This window comes from Aphelocoma coerulescens, chromosome 17 (assembly GCF_041296385.1).
Source record: "Aphelocoma coerulescens isolate FSJ_1873_10779 chromosome 17, UR_Acoe_1.0, whole genome shotgun sequence".
Taxonomy (NCBI): Eukaryota; Metazoa; Chordata; class Aves; order Passeriformes; family Corvidae; genus Aphelocoma; species Aphelocoma coerulescens.
In genome coordinates this window covers 10132353-10157344 of record NC_091030.1, presented here as the reverse complement: position 1 = coordinate 10157344, position 24992 = coordinate 10132353, and the positions used below count along the sequence as shown (strand labels likewise).

Here is a 24992-nt window from a genome sequence, read left to right as displayed (position 1 = left end):
ACTAGTTCCTCAACTGTTCTGCTCCTTTAAAAATTCCTGTGCAGTTCTTAATTAGCACTCAGATTTGCTCATGAAGGAGCTGGATGACGTGTCCTGAACTTCTTTGGTGGAACAATGGCACAGCCATAGACCTGCCTTACACCATTTTGGGAGGCAGAACTTGGACACGGCATTTCTTTGGCAAAAGTGTCACTTTTCTTGCCAGAAAAGCCACTCTGGCCATCTGAATGGGTGGTCCTGGGCTGTCCGAGCAGGTGGTCCTTGGCTGGCTGGTCCGCAGTTTGCATTCATTGATCAGTGAGTTGATAGAAATGAAAACCCACCGACAGCAATGAATGTTGATTGCAGCCATTAGATGCTGAAGATGCCACGGTGGTGGTGCTGTCACATGGAACTCCCTGTGGCAGCTGTCAAATCTTGGTGATTCTGGCAAGCACACATTCACAGGGAGAGGAGTAGAAAATACTCTTCTTTAGAAACGACATAAAAAATAATATATAAATCACCTTTTGTTTTGTAAGGTGATTACTTTTGCTTGGTCACTCCACTTCTTCTACAGATTTTTGTGGCCGGGAATACCTGGTCTGTAGTTCATGGAGCAGGTAACTACGAGCTGGACCACTTTCCTTCCACTGGCCCCCCTTTAGACAAAGGCCTGTTTGACGCTTTAGTGCCCAACGGTGATCTGATATAAGCACATAAAGGTGCCAGGTGTGTTTGAAGGGTTAACTTTCAACAGCCTGTGCTTTCTCTTCAGCTTGAGATGGGGTGGGGTGTTTTTTCTTTTTTTGTTAAGTGCTGCCCATCTGTGACCATATACAGAAGTAAAATTTTACATGTTAGATGTCTTCTTCTAGAACAGCCCAAGACAATATTCCCTGGCACATGCTTTGGGTCTTTTCTTATTTTATGGATCCTGCAGTCCCTGTGAGGGCAAAACAAGTGCCTGCACCCTTGTGAAGGCACACACTGCCAGAGTCTGCAGTCCTGGTCACCCAGCCGGGCTGGAAGAGGTTCCACGTAGGTACCACTGAGGTGTCCAAGCCCTTGGCTTTCTGTTTCTTTGAAAGGAAGGCGGTTTCCTTGCTTGCCTGGGTGCAGAGCGACAGCCTGAGCCGTGGGAGCAGCTGGACCAGGCTCCTCGCCTGGCATTCCCGGTGAGCAGCTGCTGAAATCCAGTGCAGGTTCCTGGGAGCAAATGAACTGACATTCCAAAGCTTTTTCCAGCAAAGCTCAAGTTGCCAGCCCAAATGGAAATGAGGTTTCCCTCCTGATCTGGCCTGTATTCTACTATTTTGAACATATACCACGCTCAGATTTGTTTCCAAGTGTCCCATATGGTGTGGATACATTCCTGCTTTTGTGCTGCCCATACAAAACCTTCCATTGATCTCTTATACTCTGTTCTGCACAAATGCTATGCTAGTATAAAGCTTTAATTATTTTTTTTAAGAGAAAACAAGCATTTCTTATACATCAATTCACTTTTAGAGAAAGTAGAACTGGAAAAACTCAACCTCTGTAGCTCTTAATATAATCTGTAAATCATGACCTGCTAATGGCAACCACATGTGAAATCTCTGAAGGTTCAGGCTTTCCATTTAACAGAGGGTTTGTGATAAACCTCAAGGTACAGTCAACGGTCGATGGTTTTTTCTAGTTCTCAAACTCACCGACAGCGTTGAATGTTCACTGAAGCTATCCAAAGATGGCTGTATACATGTACAGATTTTCCATGCATATGTTTTCCATAGACTGGCTGTGGAAACACTGCTGAGGACTGCACATTCTTTATTGTAAAGCCTTAAACTGCAAAGTATTTTAATTACGGAATGGAACCTTGAGGACTAATGAATTGCAGAAGTGTAACGCTCTGGTTGTGGATGCTGAGTTGACTTAGTATTTCTTAAACCAGCTTTGAATATATCGGCGTTGCAGTTGTGGAGAAACCTTTTCTCTTGTGGGATAGGCATGTTCTCAATAGCAGCACCAAGGATGTTTATAATGATTCTAATTTCTTTATAAAGTTCACTTAAAAACCAAAAAAACTGGGGGTGGGGGGCACCCATAATGCTAAACCAACAGAAATGAGAGAAGGGGATCTACTTCTTAGTGGAGTACATAGTGTCTGTATTTCCACAGCTCCTGTCCCCACTCTTCTTTCCCCTGAAAAGAGGAAAAGGGGGCTTAATCTCTTTAAATCTCTATATTGCATCTAATTATCTTCACCTTTTCCACCTGGCTCGCATGGTTCCAGAGAGATGAATTATTTGCAGTTTGTTTGTTAAAAAGTAAATCTGCTGCTGTATCTGAAATAACTTTCCTGTGAGTGCAGTGGAGCCTACAGAGTCAGCAGGGATAATTTACGGTTAAATGCTGGAAACTTGCTTTAAATTTGGAGTATTTTCTCTTGTTGTAGGGATCTAGCAGTTTCTCTCTGAATATCCTGAGCTGATACATGTAATTTAACAGTAAGTGTATTGTCTAATAAAGTACTTGAAGCAATCTTGCTCCAGGAATACAGTTTGTAGCCTGCACTTAAACTGATTGATTTTAATGGTATCATTAAACATCAGCTGATACTGAAAATCACAAGAATTCTCTGAAAATTAGTCTCACCTTTTTCTTGCCATCTTTTGGAGTAGGAGCTGGTGGAAAGAACAAAGACAATTTGAATTAATCACAAGCAGTGCTCAGCCTGAAGTGTTAAGCCGCAGGAGTGTCCCAGTGTGAAGGGTGACTACATGTGGTAGGTATAACATAAATCAAGGAAACTCAGTTCAAGTCAAGCATGAAATTTTGGTTTTAACAAACCAAAACAGTGTGTTTGTATTTAAAGGACACTGTGAGAGAGGCTTTTTTCTCAATTCACTACTTCTTCCTCCTTTATCCCTCCAATGACCTTCGAGGTAGTAACTTTCATCTTGTTTCATGATTTCAGAGCCTGAATTTCTTCTGAATGTTAAACTGTACATGTTATTTCTATACCCTGGCTGCACACTCCTTCCCCTTTGCAAAGTTCAAAGCTCTCCATCAGATTTTTTGGACAGACTCCGAAATGATACAGTAGTTCTCTGGAAACTGTAAGTGGGCAATATGTGCAAGGCAAACTCCAAAAGTTATGGTCTGCACCGAACCTTCAGCACACCTTCCTCTCTCTGAGACTTCTTTCACCTAGGAAGCACTGAAACGAGCTGATAGCTGCCACCTCTATTGTTATTCCTTAATTATTATTTTTTGTTGTGAAAAAAGCATTAAGTGGACCCTCCCCAGATGCTGACAGGAGTCCCCGAAAGCCCAACTCTGTTCTCTGTGCACGGAACACCTTGTGAACTGGGATCCCTGTAAGGCCACCAGTCAGGAGGCAGTGATTGCTGAACTAGACTTTTCTATGAATGAAAGTACTGAACATTTGGAGCACATGGGGTTTTCTTTCAAATTACAGTGGAGAGAATTGGTTTCTCTACGAAGAAAATGGTTTCCTCAAAATTTGCATACAAACCCCGAAACACAGAGGTTAACATGGTAACTGTCTGGCAAAGGACTGAGTTAATTTGGTGGATGTTTCTTATGCTCTTTTTATTTATGGTGGCTGAACAATTCTTACACCCTAATCCAATCATTCTACTAGTGCCTCACAATAAGGCTTTTATTTAGCAGGGCAGAAATCCCAACAGCACTGCCCTAAAGTATCACTAAATAAATTTTACATATGCATCTGGTAGTAAAACAGCTTTCCTTTCCCTCCCACCCCCTGTGCTGTAGCTGTGACTTTCATGAGGGAGGTGTGTGACCCCAGTGATGGAAACTGGGGCCAAGACTGTCCTCAGCACATGAGAGTGTCTTACTGCATGCCTGGAGCATCCACGGAAATGCCATGTGCAAGCACACTTGCTTTGTCCTGGAACAAGCTTTAACTGTATTGTTTTCTTTGTCGAGGTGAATGACTTCAGCAGGGTAAGCATGCAAATACACCTTGGGCAGACAAGAGTGTGGGACTGCTGGCAGTAATTTTAGTCATTGCTGTTTCATTGAAATTTGGGTGAGTGTTTAACTAGCAATGCCATGGCCAAACACTTCAGATTCATCAGTCTTCTACAGTGAGCACTGGAGATTATTTTTAACTGTCCAAAAATTCCTTGGATTACTACTTGACAGTCCTGGGGCTACATGAAATCAGGGAACAAAGTTACCAGTCTGTTCCATATGCCCTTTTGGAACATAGTGCTGTGATGGTGATCCTGGAGAAAATGGATGCAGAGCTCTGCTGGGACCTGGCAGAAATGCTGTTAGTACCAGTTTCCAGCCTTTTAGGGAGGACATACCAAGTTCTTTTGATCTCATTCTAAGTTGACAAGCTTGCTTGTGGATGCAACATACCCTAGACTTTTGTAAGGTGTTTGACTTAATACCGAATGACAATTTAAACTGGTAAGATACAAATTTGCTGTGGCAAATGTTAAAGGGATTAACAAATGACAAATGGGGAAGGTCTAAATGCAATTCCAAGTGGGAACGTGATCCAGTTGGCCCAGCCTTAGAATGACTTGGCCATGTCCTAAAGCATCGTGGTTTCTGGCCTGGGAGAAACGTAGTATCCCAGGTTAGCAGATTTGGGGTATTTTAGACAGAAGAGTGACACAGATTTGGATCTCCAGATAAATCAGGTGTAAGGGAATGCTTTGGTACAGTCGAATGGAAAGTTCCCTGTTTGGGAACCAGGAATACAGAGCATGTGTGAGGATAAAGGACTCGGCCCATGAAGTGGTACTTGCCACAAGGATAATTAACTGCATGTGTGTGCACAACCTGACTCCTACTACTGTGCAAACAATGAAATACTGAACAGCAGCACAGGCTGGTGCATCTGCATTTAGTTCTCCTGAAACTGCTGAAAGGATGCTTTACCAGTTCTGGCACAGGATGCCCTGAAGACATCACTGAGCTGAGCAGGTTTCTGAAAGTTTGAGTGGAGAGCAATTAAATAATCAGAAAGACTGTCACCAGTAAAATAAGGTTCTCTGAGGTAAACCAATGAAGGTTCAGGAGTTCTGTCCTGTCTTAGTATCTTCACCTGCACAGATGAGCCAGTTAGAGCACAGCAACCCTGCCCTGGGTTTGGGAATGGGTCTGGCTTCATAGCAGGGAAGCAGAACCTTGGCAGTGGGTGTTAGCAGGGAAAAATGGTTTGACTCTTCAGAAACTCAAGGTATCAACTTGTGTTTCAAGAGCATATAGAAAGAGTGGAAAGGTTTTTTGACCTATAGGGATGTGATTTTGCAAGAAAATTATACTAGACACTCATACTTGAAAAATACTAGGCTAAGACTCAGCAAGTGATTTCAGCTGAAAAGTAAAGTTATTTTGGTTTTGATTCTTTTTGCCAAATGTGGTAGTATTTTAAAATAAGGCATTTATGAATGAGCTACTCTGGATGTTCTTGCAATCTGACATCCCAGACTGAGTAATGAGATGCCCTGTATTTTTTTAAGTACTTCACTGAACTCTTTCTGAGCTATCAAAATGGTGAAATAGTTGTATTTTTAAAGCAAAACTGGTTTTATGTTTCTAGAACAAACACACAAGCTCTCAGGATCAAACTCTCCATCTCCTGTGACCTCCTAAAGGAAATAGCTGTCAAATTTGCTTGGTAGAGGGGGCTGGAAGACATGACCATGGGCAGGGGCTTCCTTGCTGACCTACTTAGACAGGAGGGATGGCCTGGATTAGAGCCCAGCTCGCTGTCCTGTCTCCAGAGTTGTTCTGTGCAAGGTGAAGGGATCAGCATGTGACATCTCAAGCCCCTGCCCTCACACCACATTTCCCCAAGGACTGAGCACAGTCTCACTCAGGCTGGGGAGACGATCAGGAGCTTCTTCAGGACCATAACAGCTTCCCAGCACTCCAGGGGTGGTGGAAGGGATGTTGTTCTGAGCAGACAAGCAGAGATGGGTTTGGAGGGAGCTCCATTTATGAACTGTTTGTACCTGGACTGGAACAAAATTACCTCAGCCCAGGATGTCTCAGTAATGGTGTTGTCGTCTCCTTTCACAGAACTTCAGAAATTGTCTTTGTTGGGAAAAAACTACTTTGGGATGTTTGGGACCAATACTGAATTGCAGCTGTTGGCTGCACTCAATAAAGCAGTTTTGACTCTTAAATAAAATCAAACCAGTGGCTAATGGATGTTTGGAGAAGGATACAAGGAGGAGAAGCTTGCATATTTCCTGCTAATCATCTCCTGTCTTCCAGACATTTTTCAGCACACACAGACTTCTGGAGACAGGCTTCTGTGCGTTCAGTCAGCAGGAATGCATTTTTCTTTTCATGAATTTGCACAGCTTCCCTGTGAACTTTTATCCCCTGTCTGTTAAGATAACATTTGTTGCCATGAAGATGATTGGCTGTGTTAGATCCATCACTTTTAATGGAGAGGAATCTCAGGTGTCCTCCTGATGGATTCCTGCAGTTGCACTATGCCCCAGCACATCTAACGCTGGGTAAGCAGCTTTGTGAGATATAAATAACGTTGTCTTTTCTGCTGTATTAAACATGCTCACAGTTCTTCAGCACTGAGGACTGCGCTGCTCCAGACCCAGGATGTGTTACATTTATTGTGGTGGTGCATTTAGGATAAGTGCTTCCTCAGAAGGTCCCCCTGTGATGACTGCTCTTCTTGGCTGGCAGCTTTGTGTCTGTGAAGATCAAAAGATTTCCCATTAGCTGTGAATTCAGGCATAGTTCCTGTGCGTGTTTCGGGAAGGAGAAAGATGATCCTAACTGCAGATGATTCTGTTACCGAGATTGTTTTCTGCCTTTTAGCTTTTTAGAAATTGCTGGCAGAGTCATCAGTCTGACAGTTTTCACAAAAATTAGCTCCTGTGTTGCAGAGAATTGCCTTGTTGTGCTGAGGCTGGAAGGAGCTGGACTTGTCAGTCTTTGCTAGGGCAGGGAGGGCAGGAAGCACCGTCAGTTCTCCTGCTGGTCCCCAGAGTCCAGGTGAGGTTCCCTTGTCATTGTTTCTGGACGTATAATGTACCTGGATAATGTCAGAGAATTCTGAGTTTGGAGTTAAGGTCTCCTTTGCTTTGGTGGGGCAGTGCCTTGAGTGGGCTCACCCCGAGCACGACGCCTGCCCCTGGATGTGTGTTTCACAGGAATCATTTTCATTTTCCCATGTGAGATACTGAAGACATGGCCAGAACCTCCACTTGTAATGGCCAAACATGGGGAAAATATGCTGCAAAGTAATTGGGAGAGAAATCTGAGGTCTGTTTTGTTGAGATGGCTTCCCGTGACTTCAGACCAGGGACATGACCCCCATGGAACTGCTGCCACGTGCCCCTGTTCACACACTGATCACACACAACAATATAAAAATAGAGATTTCTTTTTATATATGCTAATTGTGACTTTCATATTTGATTCCCTGTTTGGAATATTAGCAATTCCACATGGATAAAGCTTAGGTTATCTGCTTGGGAAGCAGTATGGATGGAGAGGGATCAAATGAAGGATTTGCTTTTCATAATCATTATGTCTCCTGATGCGTTGGTAACTGTCCCTTTCAAGATAATTAGTTCCTGGTTTTCATCTTTGTAATCCAGCAATTTTCATCTGATAGACTTCAAGATTTGAAGTTCTTCTCAAAAGAAATACCTGTAAAATCTCACTTTTTGGCTCAGTTTTGGCAGTGCAGCGCCTCTGGGTCAGTTTTACGCTGCCACCTTGTAAGACTCCATTTCATGATACACTCAGTGTAATAAGGATTTTACTTCCAGTAACTGTATATAACTGAAGCAAATAAAATGACATTACAGTGACATTGTAATGAGCAGGAAAATGAATCCTCATGTGGCTTTCTCCCCATCCTCCTCCCAAAGGTTATGAGATTTCTTATCCCTTGCCAACATCTGGCTTAGCTGGCAGCATGTTATTCTTTCCATGAGGAGTGTTTTCCTTGTGAGCTGAACGGGTGCCACACAGAACAAGTGCCCTGATCTCACTGAACCTCTGCAAGATCCTGGCTCCCATCTTCTGGCTGCGGTCACTCCCATTCAGCTACAGCAGGTACCACAAGGCCCAGATGGATGTGCTCCGGGCTGACAGGGAAACATCACATCCTAAGCATGGTCCCATCCACACCATGGATGGATTTCCACTATGTTTCCTTGCTCTTTTTTCCCGTTTTCACACCAAATTCATTCAGCCTTGTTTACACATGGTCTGAATGTACGTTGATCACGTGCTGGCTTCAGAGCTTCAGCCATGTTTCTGTGAGACTTTCCTCCCACTGTGTGTGGCTCAGCCAGAGCAGCACGTCTTGAACTGTTCTTCAGGTGTTAAAATTTAAAATAGAAGTGTCTTCAAAGACTTGTAGAACAACTAACTGTGATTTGGGGGTAAAAAAAGAGGCGGTCTCTTCTATCTGGTTACCAGGCAAATATTCTGTTGGAAGAAAGACTTCCTCCCCCGCCTCTTATATATTTAATTTCTTTGCTTTTGCATGCTTTTAAATATTGGATGGATGTGGATATGACCCCCAGGTGAGCAGGACTCAGCCATTCTTCTCTGAATTATACATTTAGCCTATTCAAATGCAGCCATCATGTGAAACAAAAAGGAGAAAATGTACTTATGTTCGTTTAGAAGAATGATCTTTGGATAACGTCACCAAATATTGCAGGGTTTTATCTTGCTATAAAATAAATTGGTCCCAGTGTGCTGATATGCACATAAAAGTTTGAATACGAAAGTAGTATAAAATTCATAAGAGTTGGTAGAACTCGCTTTAGAATTTTGAAAAAATGGGAACAGATTTCCTATGATCGATGATGAGACAGGGAGGGACGTGCTGCAGATTTTCATTTGTGAATCTCAACCTATTGGCATATTTTCTTTTTTGGTGCCCTTTCTCCTCATATTTGAGCGTATTAGCAACCTTTTGTCCTGGGGTGTGATGAGAGCACAAGTGTTCCAGATGTGCTTTGTACCCCAGCACCACAAGCCACAGAGACTGATGACGATGGTAATGCTCAAATTTGGTTGGTGGTCTTTAGACTGCGAGTTCTGCAATCACTTCATTGTTTTTATAGTTTTCCTTTTACACTGAACTCACTGGTGTTTAGAAAAGAGTTTCTAATATTTTAAGATACACCTTGTTGTCTTCCCTCTCGCCAGTACTTACGCCAACAACAGCGGGGTAATTGCTTTCTACCAGAACAATTAAGAGCTGTGAGAGGAGAGGAAATTTGGCTAAAATGTTCCAAATGGAAATCTGCTTTTATGTTGTTTCAGAATGACAACCCAGGAAGCATAGGTGGATGTACTGTAAAGTGTCAGGATTCAGACAGCACCATCCTTATCCTCAGTAAACAGGCGGGGTTGGGAGGGACATCTGGATCTGGGCAATCCACACCAACTCTCCTCCCAGGGCACCACAAAGCTCACACAGATACAAACAAAAGAGGCTCACTCAAACATTTCTGTACGTTCTTCTCTTCCAAAGTAGACTGCAGAAATATTGCATCTACACCCTAGTTACTAAAGGGAAAAAATGAATTAAATAGGGCAAACAAATCTGGAGCTAAGCTATTATGTATTTCAGATCGCTTAGTATTTGGCATGTGGACCAAATGCTTTAGATTATAAGGCATAAGCCTTTCAGAACCTTAAGTTATTTTAAAATTAAATGGATGACAGGCACAGGTCTGCTGCGTGGATTTGATTTTCTTTGTGTCTTAGCAAAGTAGTAAGCAATGTCTCTAAGTATCTAATAAAGCTATTTTCTGCTATTACAGAAAGGTTTGCTATGAGAAACAGAACTGAGAGAGGACCACATTTTCAATAAAACAAATTGAACAGATTCTCAGAAATCTAGGTCACAGTAACAGATGACCTATACATGGTCCTAGTTTTTGATGCAACTGTCTAATCTGCTCTGAGAGTACTAGCCAGACATCATTCCTAATTGACCTTGATATTCAGTGAACAGAAAGAAAGCTAAAGCCACATGATATTTAAATCTTTAGCAGAAAATAATATATGGCAAACTTGAATGCATTCTGTTTTGCAACTAGGATCTTTTTAATGTGAACCTTGTCTGCAAATGTGTTGATCATCTTAAAGTCTGATTTTGAGGCTCTTCCTAAAGAGATAAATCTGACTAGGAAGAGCCATTCATTACACCCAGTTGCAGGGGAGGGTTTTATATATGTCTCATAACCACACTCTGTAATGCAGCCGCCCTGGTGGACTCCCCGAGCCTCCCCTGTGGAGGAGCAGCGTTCTCAGTGAGGTGAGAGCTCTCTCCTTGCCTGCACTGGGGGCTCAGCTCCAGCATGAGCCCCCGGGGTACCCAGCCCTGGTTATGTAAATGGAGCTGCTGCCACTCCAGGGCACTGGTGTGCGTGCAGCTGGAAATGTAAGTAAATATGGGAGACTGGGAATTGCTGTGCATGGTGAAACCCTGACCACTTCTGCTCATAGACCAGATGAATCCTTTTTGTTCATGACATCAGACTCAAGATGTAGCACTATTTACAGAGGCACTGCAGACTTGTACACAGGAACAGAGGGATGTGTGCTCTAATGCTCAAGTAAGGTGTGCTTAAAAGCCTGGAAAAAGTGAAGTAGGAAAGCCTTGAATACTCATATGACAAGGCATTTTCCAAGAGACCTATAAACTGATTTGGCTACCAAATTGAGAATCAGTAAATATATTGACAGAATTTTGGGGATTGGTAACCTATAGCTCGCTGGACTCCACTGTGTTCCAATCTGCCTGCACTGGACAAGCAGTGCCTGTGTCCCCACTGGGCTCACCCTGCCGGGGCTGGAGCCAGCCCGGAGCACACAGCCCCTGTCCCCCTGCGTTAGGGCAGCTCTGAGCTGAGGGCAGTGCCCGTGAGGGGACACGTTACCGCTCCACGTGCCGCCCGTGCCCACCCAGCCCTTACAGCTGGGCATCGCATCCCACACAGCCTGGCTTTTCCAAGGGAAACTGGTGAACCACAGGGCTGAGCAGCGTGGTGGTGCAAACCCAAGTTGTGCATGACCCAAAAGCCATTATGGTGGAAAGGGACATGCTACCAGGCAGCAGAATTCCCATTCCCAGGCTTCCTGCAATATTCATTCCCACACAATTAACTGCTAATGCAGGAGGGTTCTTGGGTTTGAGATGCAGCACTCAGCACTCAGAAATCTGCAGTTTTACCCGGGACACTGCTGGCAGTGGGGTTCATTTCTTTGTGTTATGGTCCAGGGCAGCTGCAGATGGTTTGAGCTACTCTCAGGCAGAGCACAGAGGGCAGGAATGACTGAAGTCTGTTTGAAGAGGTGATGTCATCAGACTGTACATCCGTGGTGCTTCTTAGGGAAACACATGCTTCCATGTTATCCTTAATATCAAAACACCCAATTGTTATCTTTTGAGTTCTTAACATTTGAAACTGTTGAGCAGTATTAATCAAGGTTGTGGGTTTGAAACGATTACAGCATCTGCTGGCTATTATTAAGATAAAATGAAATTCCTAGGATTCCACATTTTGTGTTAAATTGCCAAGTGTATTGTGAGATTGCAGCATACCTGACACATTTTTATTGGCAACCAAACCTGTAATGCAATACCATCTATTAATGGTCGGATTATACACGCACTGGTCTTCTGCATCTGCTGCAACTTCCAAGGCTGTTAGTGGTTGTGACAGTGGTTCAGGCTTTATAAGCTTTCCCTTGGAATAGTTGTAACTGGAGTTGTGAAAACTGACTTTGGAATTATCTGTTATTTCTATGTGCAGTTTAAATAAACCCTGACCACATGAGAAGAGCCATCAGCATCCTTTTCTTATGTGCATGATGGGATTATTCCCATGTCCAGGCTGAGTCTGCGGATGTTGTTGGGGGCAGGTTATGCCCAGGCATTCCTCTTATGGCTATTTCGATTAAGCAGAAGTGCTTTTTGCCTACTTAAAATGGTCTGGTTTCCATTCAAAACTATGTGCTTAACAGGTACTCAAAATCTTACGACCCAATTGCAAGGACAAAATTTAACTTTTCAGCACATTTTTTTTAGACAGCACTTTCAAGGGGTAGGTTTTATCATCAGCATCTGGATGAATATTAACTATTAGCAATCTTACAGGTAACAGAAAAGGTTGCTGTATTTTAAGAACACCATGGAATTTAATCTAAAAGTGTGTTGTAGATAGAGCCATCAATATCCTTAACCTTTATTAAAAATAATAATATTTTTGTTCAAAGGCCTATTTTAGGTAGGTCCTCCTGGGCTTGTCAGTACCAGCAAGAAAAAAATCAAAATAGATGATAAGAATTGGGCTAGATTACAATCCAGCTAAGTTTTACTGAGAAGTAATAAACCCAGGCCATTGTATTCCATCAGGAAGAGAATTCAAGGAAGTTATATAATTACTCAGACAAAACTGACTCCTGTGAAAAGTATTTACATTCACATTTATATTTTTAATGTTCTGAAACAGCAGCTGAAAATTCTGTGAGCTGGCCCCGCACACATATGGGTGTTTATTAGTTGTACAAGAAGCACTGTTTTTAGAAGTGTGTTCTTTTAGTCATCCAGCCTTCTTTTGCCCTACGTTGCTTGAAGGACCAGTGGAAGCAAGTCCATCATCTGCCTCATGGGCTGGTCAGAGTATTAGCAGTGCTCCTCCCAGGTGTCTCCCGGGAAGATGGACCTTCCTTGCTTTAGAACTCTTCCCCTTTTCCTGAGCTCACAAGGACTGTGTTGATAAAAACGTGCTTAATGGCAGCAAACAGCCCAACATTTGTTTCTGTATTTTATCATGTTTTGTATTGCTGCAGCTCATAACACACACACACACACACACACACACACACACACACACTTTCCAGCTGCAATATACAACTCTCACTTTCATTGTTTTTCCTGGGTGAAGAAGAGCCAAGTCATCCCACTCCTGCAGCGCTCGCAGCGAGGCTCACACCTAGAGACACCCTGACACGGTGTGCCTGGCACAGTTTTAACAGTCTTAAAAGCCCGTTGGACCAGGTATTTTATCTGGCACTAAGGTGGTAGAGGAGGCAAGATTTATGGAAAAATACAAAAGGAGAGGAGGACCAGCCCCAACCCTCCCGCTCTTTGGGAGAGGACTGCCCTGAGCCCCGGCGCGCGGCCGCGGCGCCGCGCACAGCGAGGGGCTGGCTTCTCAGCTAATAAAACCCGCTGGTTGGTTTTCTAATCTTGATAATTTCTGCTCATTGGCTCCAATCAGCGGATTAAAGCCCAGTCTCCGAGCAGTTCTCATTTTAACTCCAGACTGGGGGGAAAGTAGGGGAAATGGGAGGTACCAGACACTGAGCAGTTTGGTTTTCTTATTTATTTTTGTGTTTCCCAAGTTGACACAACGGGACAATGTTCTCCTCCACAGCTGGTACTGGAGCTGCATGGAGTAAATTTACTGAACCTTTTAGGATGAAATAAGCTGCCCAGCCTTGTCGCCTTACAACCACCACTAAACCAAGTCTATTAGAACACCACCCTATCTCAGGCTGGACATCAGCCGCCTCGGTAACAAGTCTCTGCTTTTATAAACACTTTGAGGTTTTCTGTCCTTAAATTCTTTTAATTCCCCCCCCCCATCTCCCCAAATTAAAATTTCCAGCCAGATCATGCTTCTGCCTTCCAGACTCAGGGCAGCTGAAAAGTAACCATATGGACTTCATGATTTTATGTACTGCGACAATAAAGCTTTTATGACATTCTAGGTGGTTAAAAATGGCAGTCAGGAGCTCTTAAACATGGCACAGGCATGTTGCTGTTCTGAACCGACAGACCTGCCAACAGTGCATCAAAAGCTGTAATTTCCTGTGCAGTGAAGCCCCTATCTCTGCTGCCTCCAGCTTTGTGTCCCAGGGCTTGTGCCTGTGTGCTAACAAATCTCTATTGTCCAGCGGGGCGAATAGTGGCTGGGACCAAAGAATTGCTGTCTGGTTTCTATTCAAATCCAGGTAGTCAGAGATATGAATGGAGTTTCTCGAACAGCCATGTGAATAACCTCTGCTCTGCGTGGAGCTGCAGGCGCTGCGCTGGCTGCTCTGCGCTGCGGCTCTGGGGAGCACACCCCTTGGAAATACACTTTTAATGCTCCTCGTGGCTTTTAATACTTATTAACTTTTAAAATATGCTATCTCACATTCCTGGACAAAACAAGGCGGGTAAATCATCTTCTTCTCAACTTACTAAACTTGTGGAAGAATTCTACTTAGAGCTTTCATAATGGGTTGTTTTTGCTGAGGAAATGATAGGAAAAGTTTATGAAAATTATTTTCTTAGAAAATACCAGATTTTTAAGTGTACATTGAACATATTTTATCATGCACAGAGTCCAAGCACCACTGCAGAGGATTTGGGGGGGAAAATAAGTTAAATTTCTTTAGGTATCGTATACACAGCCCATTGCAATCATCGCAGTAAATCACTGCAGATGGTTTGGAGGGGTAAATACATTAAATTTCTTTTAGATATTCTATAGAGTCCATTGCAAGCGTCACAGCTAATCACTGTCGACAGTCTGGGAGCAAATATGTTACATTTCTTTTAGAGCAAGTTATAAAAATTCCGAGTGTGATGGAGCAAGAACTGGGGGAATACTGCACATCGGGGCTCATTTTATTGCAGTTTTTTTTGTATTTTTAATGATCTCGTTAATTAACATGAGGCTTATGGAATCTAGCCCTGCACGGCCACAGAACCAAACCGCCGAGACCGGGGCTGTCTCACCCTCTCCGACCACAACAACTGTCGCTAATCCGTCGCCGGTCGCGATACGGTCCGCGGGCGGGGCGGCCGAGCGCTCGCCCCCGCAGGTGCCACCGAAGCCAGACAAAAGCGGGGACCGGGGGCATCCTCTCCCTCCTCGCCGTCCCCGCCCGGGTCTCGGCGGTGCCGGGCGCTGCCGCCGCGGGGCGGGGACGGCGTGTCTGGGGCTGCCCCCCTCCTTTGTGTCCCCGTCTGGCTCAGTTCCTCCCCGCCAGCCCTCGGGCGACACGCGTGTCTGGTTACCGACCCGGACCCGCGAGCAACTTCCAGCGCTGCGGAATCGCTCGAGTTTCTCCTTCTTCTTCGGGGGAGGAGGGAATAAAGCGGGGAGGGGGGAGCAAGGGGGAGCTGCTGCCTGTTCCCCCCTCCCCCGGTACCGGCGGGGAGCGGCTGCTCCAGCTGCGTTACATTAACGGATATATATATACATATATGAAAAAAAAAAAAAAAAAAAAAGCGCTTCTGTTGGAGAACAAAGGAGCACGTGCAGAAATGAGACTGGAAAAATAAAATATAAATAATAAAAAAAAACCCAACTGGCGGCAGGTCGGGGCGCAGCGCGACCCCCGCCCCCCCGGCTGCTCCCCCCGGCCCGCCGGGACTCGGATTAACGCCTTACCTGGCGGGGCGCTCCCGGGGACGGCTCCGCGCTGGGCTCGCTCTCCCCAAAGTTGGCGGCGGTGCGGACGGTCCGGCAGCTCCCGCCGCTGACCGGCGGCCCCGGCGCGGCGCGGGCGGGGCAGGAGCGGCGGCCGGACCCGCCGAGCCCCCGCGGCCGCCGCCGCCCGCGCCCCCGCCCCGATATATAGCGCCCGCTGACGGGCGGCCGCGCGCCCGGTCACGTGCGCGCTGCCGCCGCGCCCATTGGCTGCGGCGGCGCGGGGCCGGCTCCCGATTGGGCCGCGCCCGCGCCCCGGAGGGTCCGTCCCGCCCCGCCGGCGGGCGCAGGGCCGGGGTTGTTTGGGTGCCGGGCGGGCCCGGCTCCGCACCTGCCCCGCACCTGCCCCTCGCCCCTGCCCCGCACCTGCCCCTCGCCCCTGCAGCGCCGGAGCCCCCCCGGCCGCACCACGGGGCCGAGCCCCGCCCGGGCCCGCCGCCGGTCCCGCCGCGGGGCTGTCATCCGGCCCCGGCGGGCGGCGGCCGGGCCTGGTCCGCCGGCTCCCAAGCCCCCGGCCGGGTTATCCCCGGGCGTTCTGGGCCACTGGGAAACTGGGTCACGGCGCGGCCCCGCCGCCAGCATGGGCAGAGCCGGGCAAGAGCGCCAGGGCACTTCGTGTTCGCAGTTAAAGGCGCCTAAAAGGTGCCACAGAGCGGCTTCAGCGCCTTTAACGAACGCTGTGGGTTCCTGGAAAACCTCGGGATTGTCCCCTCTGGAGCGGCAGGACAGCCCCCACCAAATGCCATTGGCAGCCTTGCCCTGAACCACACGTAGCACCGAGGAGATTTTCCTCTTGTGTTTGTTTCCTTGCCGTTCTTTAGCACAGCGAGAACAACCGTTCCCGTTTGTATGGCAGGACAGAATAAAACACTTTAAAGCACGTTCTCAATGAGACCACCTGATGATGAATGAACTCCACTACCTTGCTAGTTTCAGTGGTTTGAGACTGACAAAACTCAAAGCGGCTCCCACAACTCGTCTGCATCCTTTCCCTGTGCTACAAAAGTGAAACAAGACACGGGGATGTCTCTGGAATTGCACTAAGACACACTAACTTTGTTTCTTTAAGTGTTTCAGAGGCAACCCAGGGGGCTGAGCAGTGGGGACAAGTCCATGTCCGTGTTGCATTTTCTCTTCTCATTCTCTTCCAGGTTTCTTAGTGTTTTTTTCCTCTGCTTTTTTAAGTTATTGAGCTTTTATTCTTCTCTGAGAGCATTTTAAGAGGGAGAGACCAAAGCAGTGGACCCCCTCCTTGGAGGGGAGTTTGGACTGGGTGACTCCCGAGGTCCCTTCTGACCTACGACCCTCTACCGTAGGACAGGTTCTCATTCTGTGACACTGCAGGGCTGCTCTCTCTCTCTGTATGTTGCTGCTGTAAAAATGCTTTCAGTAGCAACTGCAGTAACCCACTGCTGTTTCTGGGTTCCTGTGCTTTGGTGGCCTGGCAGCCCCAGCACCCCGGCACAGGGCTCGTGCACCGGGGCAGCTGCAGGTGGCGGATGAAGGGAAGGTGCCACCGTGGCAATGCAGTTCCTGCCCTTTGCTGGTCAGGCTTGTTGAGATTTTCGGATGTGCCATGTTGTCATGGAGGGACATGGAGGAATGGGAGGGGTGGGTCAGAGAGCCCTTGTGGGCATTCTTGACACGGATTTCTGTAGAATTCCCCCTCAAGGGCTGGATGAATGCATAAATGGAAAATGAAAACAGAAAGAGAAAACAAATGACAGTTACATGGAACTCATCCAAAAGGAAGCAATTTGGAAAGAAAAAGGAAAAAAAAAGCTTGACATGCTGCTTTAATGGTGACCTAGGCTCGTATCACTGTCACGCAGCTGCTGTTGATGTGGATGAAGAGGTTCCCACCTCCCTGTCATGAGTGTGAAGGAGATAACTCGTATCTGCTGTCCGTTCTTCCCACAATCACCGTTGTAGTAACTTCTCCAGTCCCCAGACAGCTTCCTGTCTGCCTCCTCTTTTGAAGATTGGCTTTCATTTCTTGAGTCATTTACTTATACTCCTGAAACGTAGTTGATGCAGTTGTTAAAATACATATTCTGGTGCTTGCTGGGGTAAGAGTGGTCTCCTGGCTGAAAAACATGTGGTATCTTTGATCCTATTAATGAAAAATAAAAAATGAATCCATAAGAGTGGGGGTTTTTGGGTAATATGGGCTTTACAAGGTATCTGAACAGCTATGGAACCCATTTTAAGATTAGCAGAAATACTATAAAACTCCTCAAATATGAAATGTTAGGGTCTGAAAAAGGGAAGAGGGTTTTGGCACAATGTATAAGCACAACCACATGCCAATCTCCAGGTGTCTCCTTCTGTCCCCACATCAGAGGTGATCTTCAAATGTTTCAGTCGCTCAAATATTTTGAGGCTCGTCCTAATTATTTTGCTCTCATTCTCAAAACACTCGGTCCTGCTCAGTGGGATGAACATCGCGATTACTAAATTAGAACCATGTTTCACTAAATCTATGGAAAACATCATTTCCCATTGGGAAGTGAACTGCTGGAGCAGCCGTGGAGAACAAGTTCCCCAGGCAAGGGCACTGCAGCCGAGGCCGTTGTGCCGTGGCTGCTCCTCCACGCCAGAGCCAGGCCCTGCAGGACCCTGTCAGTGGTGATGGGGCTGGGGGCAGGAGGTGGAGGTTGGCCCAGCTTTCAGCCCTTCAGCCATTTTACAGGACTGTCATCAACTTTGTGTTACATTTTGCTGCTTAAAATTTACCCAAGTCAAAATGAAAAAACGAGGGAGATCTGTTGAGGCATCTAAAGAAGAGGCAATGCTGGTGCCCCCTTGTGCTTCCCCCAATTATCTTTGAGTCTTTCTGGCAGTTCCCATCCTGGAGAAAGGCTGTGATAAGACAGGGGAAGGAGGAAGGAAGACTTCCCATGAGTTTGATCAGATCCAATGCGCTGATCCAAACAGGCGAGACCCGGGGCAGATGGGTCTCATTTCTCTTCATACTGCAAAGACCAGCAAGTGAAGAAGTGGGGGCTTAAAGGATACATGTCTTTTTTCCCTCCTGTGTCATCTTTATTGAGAAATAAAGAGAAATCCAGAGTGTTAATCTGAACCTCCCATCTTCCCACACCCCAATGCGCAGCACTGTGCTGGTCAGACCAGCTAAGTCATCTTCTTATCCCTCCCCATTGCTGTTCTCTTCCTTTCCTTGGGAGACTGAAATGTGCCTATTGTCAAGTTCATTCAGGCAAGACTGTAAAGTTATTTAGGAAAATAGTTTGGAAAAAGTTAATTTGGGTCAAGGAGGGATTAACTGAGGAAATTGTTTCTTTACATCCTTCTGCTAAGAAGTAAGCAAGGGAAGAGCTTGAAAAAAAACCTTGTTGAGCACATTTTTGGAGTTGTTTTGTATGTGCTCTGTCCTTTTGGTAGCTGTCATTGCTTAAATCCATCTAACTTGATGAGGAAGGAAAGAGATTCAGCTTAAGAGCAAATTCAAAGTGAAAAGATTTGGCCAGTGACATGATGAAAAGGATAAGTGTAGGTAGAATGGGATTAAACAGAAGTATTCTTGGTATTGAACACATGGCTCAGAGGCCTTTACTCTTGGCAGCCTTATTTGAAGCCAAATTTTTATCCCTTTTGCATGAAAAAGGAATGATAAAATAAATTTTAAAAATCCATGTGAAACTCATTGAAATAGAAATTGTTTGATAGAATTGATAGGCAGTTATGAAGCCTCACTTCAAAACATCAGGAGTGGCATCAGGGAGGAACTGTGGCAGGAGGGGCACCTGGCTTTGGAGGGGCTGGTCCGAAGGAGCCGTCCCGGCTCCCCGTGTCCATGGCTGCAGCTCTGCCCGGGGAGAGGCCTGGCTGCACCTTCCCCTGGTCCGTGTGCAGGGGGAGGCCCTGACAAACTGCAGTGGGTTGTTGCAGTCCTGCTCCTCTGTGCGTATCATTTCCTATTGGCTTTAAAACCTCAGCTTAAAAGAGTAGCCTGTAAAAGTGGAATTCCCTGGGCCTTCCAGACTATTCCATATACTACCGTGAGCATGTGTTCCGTATGCACAGCTGGACAGTGGTTGGTACTACAGTGTGGCACAGTCACACTCTGTTGTGCAAAGCCAGTTGTCCTCACCATGCTGAGAGTGAAGGAGTAGCTCGAATTCTCTCACTTGGGGAGTAAACACAAGGGGGAAATTACGGCACAAGACCAAAACTGAGTAAGAAGTCAGTAGAAGAGCCAGAAACAGGGTCTGCTAACTCTGCATTATTTGTTTTTTAGGGTATGCTGCCAGTATTAATAACAAAAGAATTGGCTCCGTTTCCACACTTGGGCTATGAAATATGCATGTCTGTGTTCCTGCAATCAGGGGAGCGCTGTCCTCCGAGGAGGAGCGCTGCAGGTTAGCACTCTGACAGGGTCCCCGTGGCTGGCTGCTTCTCGGTGCCTGTCACCTTCTGTAGTCATCAAGTGGATAAAGAATTTTTGTCATGCTGCTTCATGAATGAAGCCTGTGCTCCTAAAGAGCATAAGAATTAGCTCTGAAGTGTGCATTAGCACAAAGCCGAGGATGTTGAAAATCATAAAAACTAAAATACACATTCACTCCATTTTCCCTTTCCCTTATCCTGACTCTGAGTGGGGACGGAGTCTGGGTTTAGTTTGTCATGGTTTTTTTTCACCCTGACTGCCGCTAAAATTCTTGGGACTCTGGAGAGCTACCAGCCCTTTGCTTTTAGCATCATTCAAAAACCTTCCATTTAGAGACCATTCTGATATCTTGGTGGTTTTTTCTTCGTCGTCTTTTTTTAACTACTAAGGAAATTTGCATGAAAATGGAATCATTGTTTCTGAAGAGTTCCATCTGCTCCTGCTGCTTATTCTGGAGCTGAAGTCATAATCCTCCGTTTGTGAAATTTCCCATTGAAGAGATTTTTGGCTTGTTATAGTTTCAGCACAAAATTGCAGAACAGAGGAAATATAGATGCTTCACCTAGGAAAAAAAAAATTAAAAAGAAAAAGCCTTGAGATGACATGAGAACTGCCAGTGCATCTGCAGTCAATACACTGTAATTCCATAGGGGCTGAGGGAGTAGGAAATAGGACAGTACATGGGGTGTGCGGGGCTTGGGGTGGGAAAATGCATTTCCTCACAGCGTCAGAGCTTTGGCTGGGGATAATGAAGGAATTGTAATTTTCTGGGTGGCTCAATAAATAGGATTCCTTTCGGTGGAAGTGAAAGAGCAGGAATGGTTCAGGGCAACAGGAATGCTCAGACCAGCCAGAAACGAGCAAACTCCTTTTAAAAGAGCTTTGGCCGGAATGGAACTGCCAGGCTTCTCCCAGGGAGGGTCCATGGGATGGATATTCATGTAGCCACTCTCACAACCCTGTATCTACTTCAGAGGAATATTCTGTGTACGAGAACAGGATTTTTGTTGTTGTTCTGATTCCTTCTCTTCCTGTGTTTACTTGCATTTATGTGCAATGCCGTGCTTGTGTGTACCTGCGTGTAAAGGCTGGGCACATCCAGTCGAAGCAGTAGGAAATGGAGAATCCCGTGGGCTGGGAGGTGACACTTGTCCTGCTCGGACCTCTGTCGCTATGCAGAAATGCTGCGGGAAACTGGGTCAGGGCGAGCGGCGCTGGCAGCGGCCGCGGGGCTGCGGCTGCTCCGCGGCGGCCGGGCCGGGATGGGCAGGGACGGCGTGCGGGGCTGCCTCCGCCTGCTCCCAAAGATATTCCAGGAGAATTAGTGACCTCCTTTTGCATCCTCATTTACGGGAGTGTTTCCCGCACCGCGTGCGGTGTTTGTGAAGAACATTGCATATGTATGAACCGGGCTGTGCTTAAAGTAGGTAATACATGGTTCTGCTCGGGAAAAGCATTTCATCTGCTGCATTTGGCATTTTCTCTGTTAATTAGATCGTGGTGTGCACGTGTGCCCCTGCGTGCAGCGCCTGTGCTCGGGAACTGCCCTGTTAACCCTTCCCGGCATTGGCAGTTTCCAGAAGAGCTCTCCTCCATCGCTGCGGGCTGAATTCACGCATCCCTCTGCTCGTCTGCACTCCTGCGTTATCTCCTTCCCCGTGTGATGTCTATCACGGTGCATTCCTCCTTCTCCCGAGCAGTGCCACGTGCGCACAGCTCTGGAACTCCAGCAGGAGCTGGGTCATGCAATCACAGAGCAGCTTGGGTTGGAATGGACCTTAATGATCATCTGGCTCCAGCCGCATTGCCGTGGGCCCGGATGCCACTCACGGTCGAGGGGCCGACAGCTCCTGTCCCACTGAGCCTGGTCCCCCAGCCAGACACTCCCTGAGCTGCCCCTGCGCATCCCTCCCTGGCTCGTTTTCACCTCTCCCTGTCTGTTGGCTGCTGAACTCTCCCCCTTTGTAAAATCTCTTAATGTACTATCCCTTCATAGGAACTGACTCCTGGAGATGTCAGTCCACAGCTCCGTGTGCAGCTCAAGCATAACCATTAGCAGCTATTGAACTTTATATACAAATCAGAGGTATTATTTACCTCTTTAGGGACAAAGGATGGCTGATGGCAACAGACCAGCTTTGAGTGCAGCCGTGCTCTGTGAGCTCCACAGGAAATACACTTATCTAAACACAGTCCTAGTTACGTGCAGCTTCCAGCCTCTGTTTTCTTGCTGTTCTGTACCACTGTAGTGCTCAAGTACCAGGGATTTAGGAAAGCCTGGCCATCTACACCTCGTCCCAATCAGTCTCTTGCTCCCTTGTTGCCAGCTGCTTTATCTCCTCCGTCTTCTCTCTTATCTGTCCCTGGCCTTCAGAGCCTTTTAAAGAGAGAATTTTGGTCTGCTGGTCAGGTAAATCCTGGTCTCTTGTGCATGTAAGGCACTGCTCAGCTGCTCCATGGGTCCAGGTTTGGCCGGGAGAGCCCTTCCTGCTCTGCCTAAAGGCCATATTTTCATCCAGGGACTCCCATGGAGCCCACACTTCTCACCATCAAACCACTCTGTGCTGTTCTCTGCTGCACTGCCTTCTGGAGGCTTGTCTGGAGCTGGGCAGAAGACACTGGGGAAGGCACCAAGTTCCTGGCTCAAGGCTCAGCTCTTGTGCCGACAGGCACGGACCCTGACATCCCAAAAATTCATTAGTTGGACACAGATTGCAATAGTAGATACTGGCAGAGGATAATGGACTGTATTCTGTTGGATATTGAATGCTTTCAGAAGAGAAGCTGGTACTGGCCTTCAAGGATAAAGAAATACTGGCAAATTTATATCTAGATTCTGATCTGAAAAATGTAACATCACTTCTTCAAGGGGAAAAGCCTAGGCTAAAGTTTGTTATCAGTTTTGATATCTTCAATTTTGAGGAAGGGTCCTTTTCAATTATCTGACAACCACAGGAAAACAGGCATTTTTCAGATCCGTCAGGTCAGTTTGTCTTTGTTTTATGCTGCAGATGAGGCTGTGTCACCTGAGGTGGGGCTGGGGCTTTGCTGTCTGTTCCCCAGAGCTGCCCACAGAAGTGTGTGTGAGCTGCGGTAGCATGTACACATCCTTCCAAGCATAGCTCTTTGTGTTGCTGTGGCATACAACTCCTTTGTTTTTTCTTTTAAAATTAATTTCATGCTTTATTTCCGTGTGCAGAAACGCGGCAACTCACATGTATGACCCAAGCACAAATTCTGCACAGCTACAGCAAAGTTCCAAATGAGACTAGAAATTACATGTAGCTCTGTGATTTAATTTTCTCTGACATATTGAGTCTATGTTTTAGCCTACAGAACTCCACAGCTGTGCCCTAATTCTCTTTTCCTTGTGATCTCAACATCGCTGCCTTTTAAGGCATTGCTATTCTTGGATCTCAGCAGGACACCATGTTAGACTGTCACCCTGCTCGCTGTATTGCCAGTGCAGAAAGCAGCTTGTCCCTGGACTTGCAGAGAATATGTGCAAGCAAACTTTGGAGCAATTTAGTGGGTGGATGAGACTAGATCAGAGAGCTTTGTATCCTACACGACAGTGTGTCTCGAGGTGAGGGTGTACGGATTCCTCTGTGATTGCTGTCTCAGGGCATAAGGAAAATGTTTATGTTTTGTTACAAATAAAGCAATAATGTAATTAGTCTTTGGCAAGACTCACACAGGAAAAGCTGGATGTCTTTTGCTTTAAAGAAGAGGGTCACTGCTCTGTGGGTATTTATGTTCTGTTTTGTTAAGTGACACTCATGTCTCTAGAATTCGTAAGTCTAATTCCTGATTTAACCAAACACTGAGTGTGCATAACCCCCGTGTGGCCCTTATCTAACATCTTATTTTGCTCCTATAGACGTAGTCCAAGTGCAGTTTGCTAAATTTGGCATAGGAACTTGCTCAGTGTGATTTGGGCTGTTCTGACACATGGTGTGGCACCTCGCGGTGAGCTCCGTGGATCTGAGCATCCAGGGTGTCTCCTGTGAGTAGCAGGGGCTGTTTTCAGGAGTACGTGTGCTGCAAAGTCATCACAGCACAGCACAAAGAGCCCCGTAGTTTCTGCTGATAAGATGCCTGGTGGTGAGCACTGGGAGTTTTCTATTTGCCTTGTTTTCAAGATATATGATAAAAACCCTAATGCAGATTTTAATTTTTAACTTCTGAAAAAACGCGTGGGATTATCTTGGGTGAGCAACACGAACATATCATGCCATTGGAATGTCAAAAATTTAATGCAGAAATCCAGGCGTTGTTGTTGGGGCAGATCATTTTAATTTCAAATCTGAATCTTACATATTTCCTCTCAAACCCTCTCACATTTCTTGCAGCACCTCGTGTTGCAGAGGATCCCTCTGGCTAAACCCGCTGTGCTGCGTTGGGAAGGATTTATGGCCGTGGTCGGCAGCCAGCGAGGCCGCAGAGAGCAGGGCAGCTCTGTGTGTCTGTGTGTCTGTCCTGCACACACAGACATGCTGTGAGTGGGGCCTCAGCTGCACCCACTCCTCGGCCCCAAGAGCAACCGGGAGAATTTGTTTGGTTTAGCTAATCTGCCATTTTCACATTCCCGAAGCCAGGAAAACCAGGGCAGTAGCAGGGGTTCCGTGGAGTTCCAGGGTTTCTCTGGAGCTGCAGTGGGAGCTGTGGCGAGGACGATTCCCGCAGAGAGCAGCTCAGGACAGGCTTAATGAGGGGAAATCAACCCCCCTAATTCGGGGGCCGCGTCCCCGGGCAGTCACGGGGAGAGGTGGATTCCTCCAGCAGGCAATTTAGAGGCATCTGTTAAGAACTGATCACGGTCCTAACATGGGTCTCCTCCAAGCACGAGGCTCCTGCACAAGGAATTAAGCCCCCGACTTCCGCCGGCAGCTGCTCCGGAGCCGGCTGGGAAGAGATGCTGCTCTGTGCCACCGTACAGAGGAGCTTGGAGCCTCTTCACTCATGAGGCACGAAATTTGGGGATCTCTGTGGCCTTGGTTCCAGGACTGGTATCTGTTGCTTTTGGTTCCCTAAATCCTCACTGTTTCAGCAATTCCTGTGGGCATTACCCGCTCCTGCTGTTGAATGTCCTGCGAAAAGCCATCGCT

General features: G+C 46.5%; 1 protein-coding gene and 1 long non-coding RNA gene across 3 annotated transcripts in view; one reads left to right on the top strand and one right to left on the bottom strand.

The window, feature by feature from the left end:
- Nucleotides 1-24992, top strand: part of NR6A1 (nuclear receptor subfamily 6 group A member 1) — a 76993-nt gene that overhangs the window by 16434 nt on the left and 35567 nt on the right. The gene's annotated exons all lie outside the window — the stretch shown is intronic.
- On the bottom strand, nt 14664-15562 carry LOC138119640 (uncharacterized). Its single transcript, XR_011155559.1, has 2 exons — nt 15435-15562; nt 14664-15214 (listed from the first exon to the last, which is right to left on the bottom strand). It is a non-coding gene; the product is annotated as an uncharacterized lncRNA (long non-coding RNA).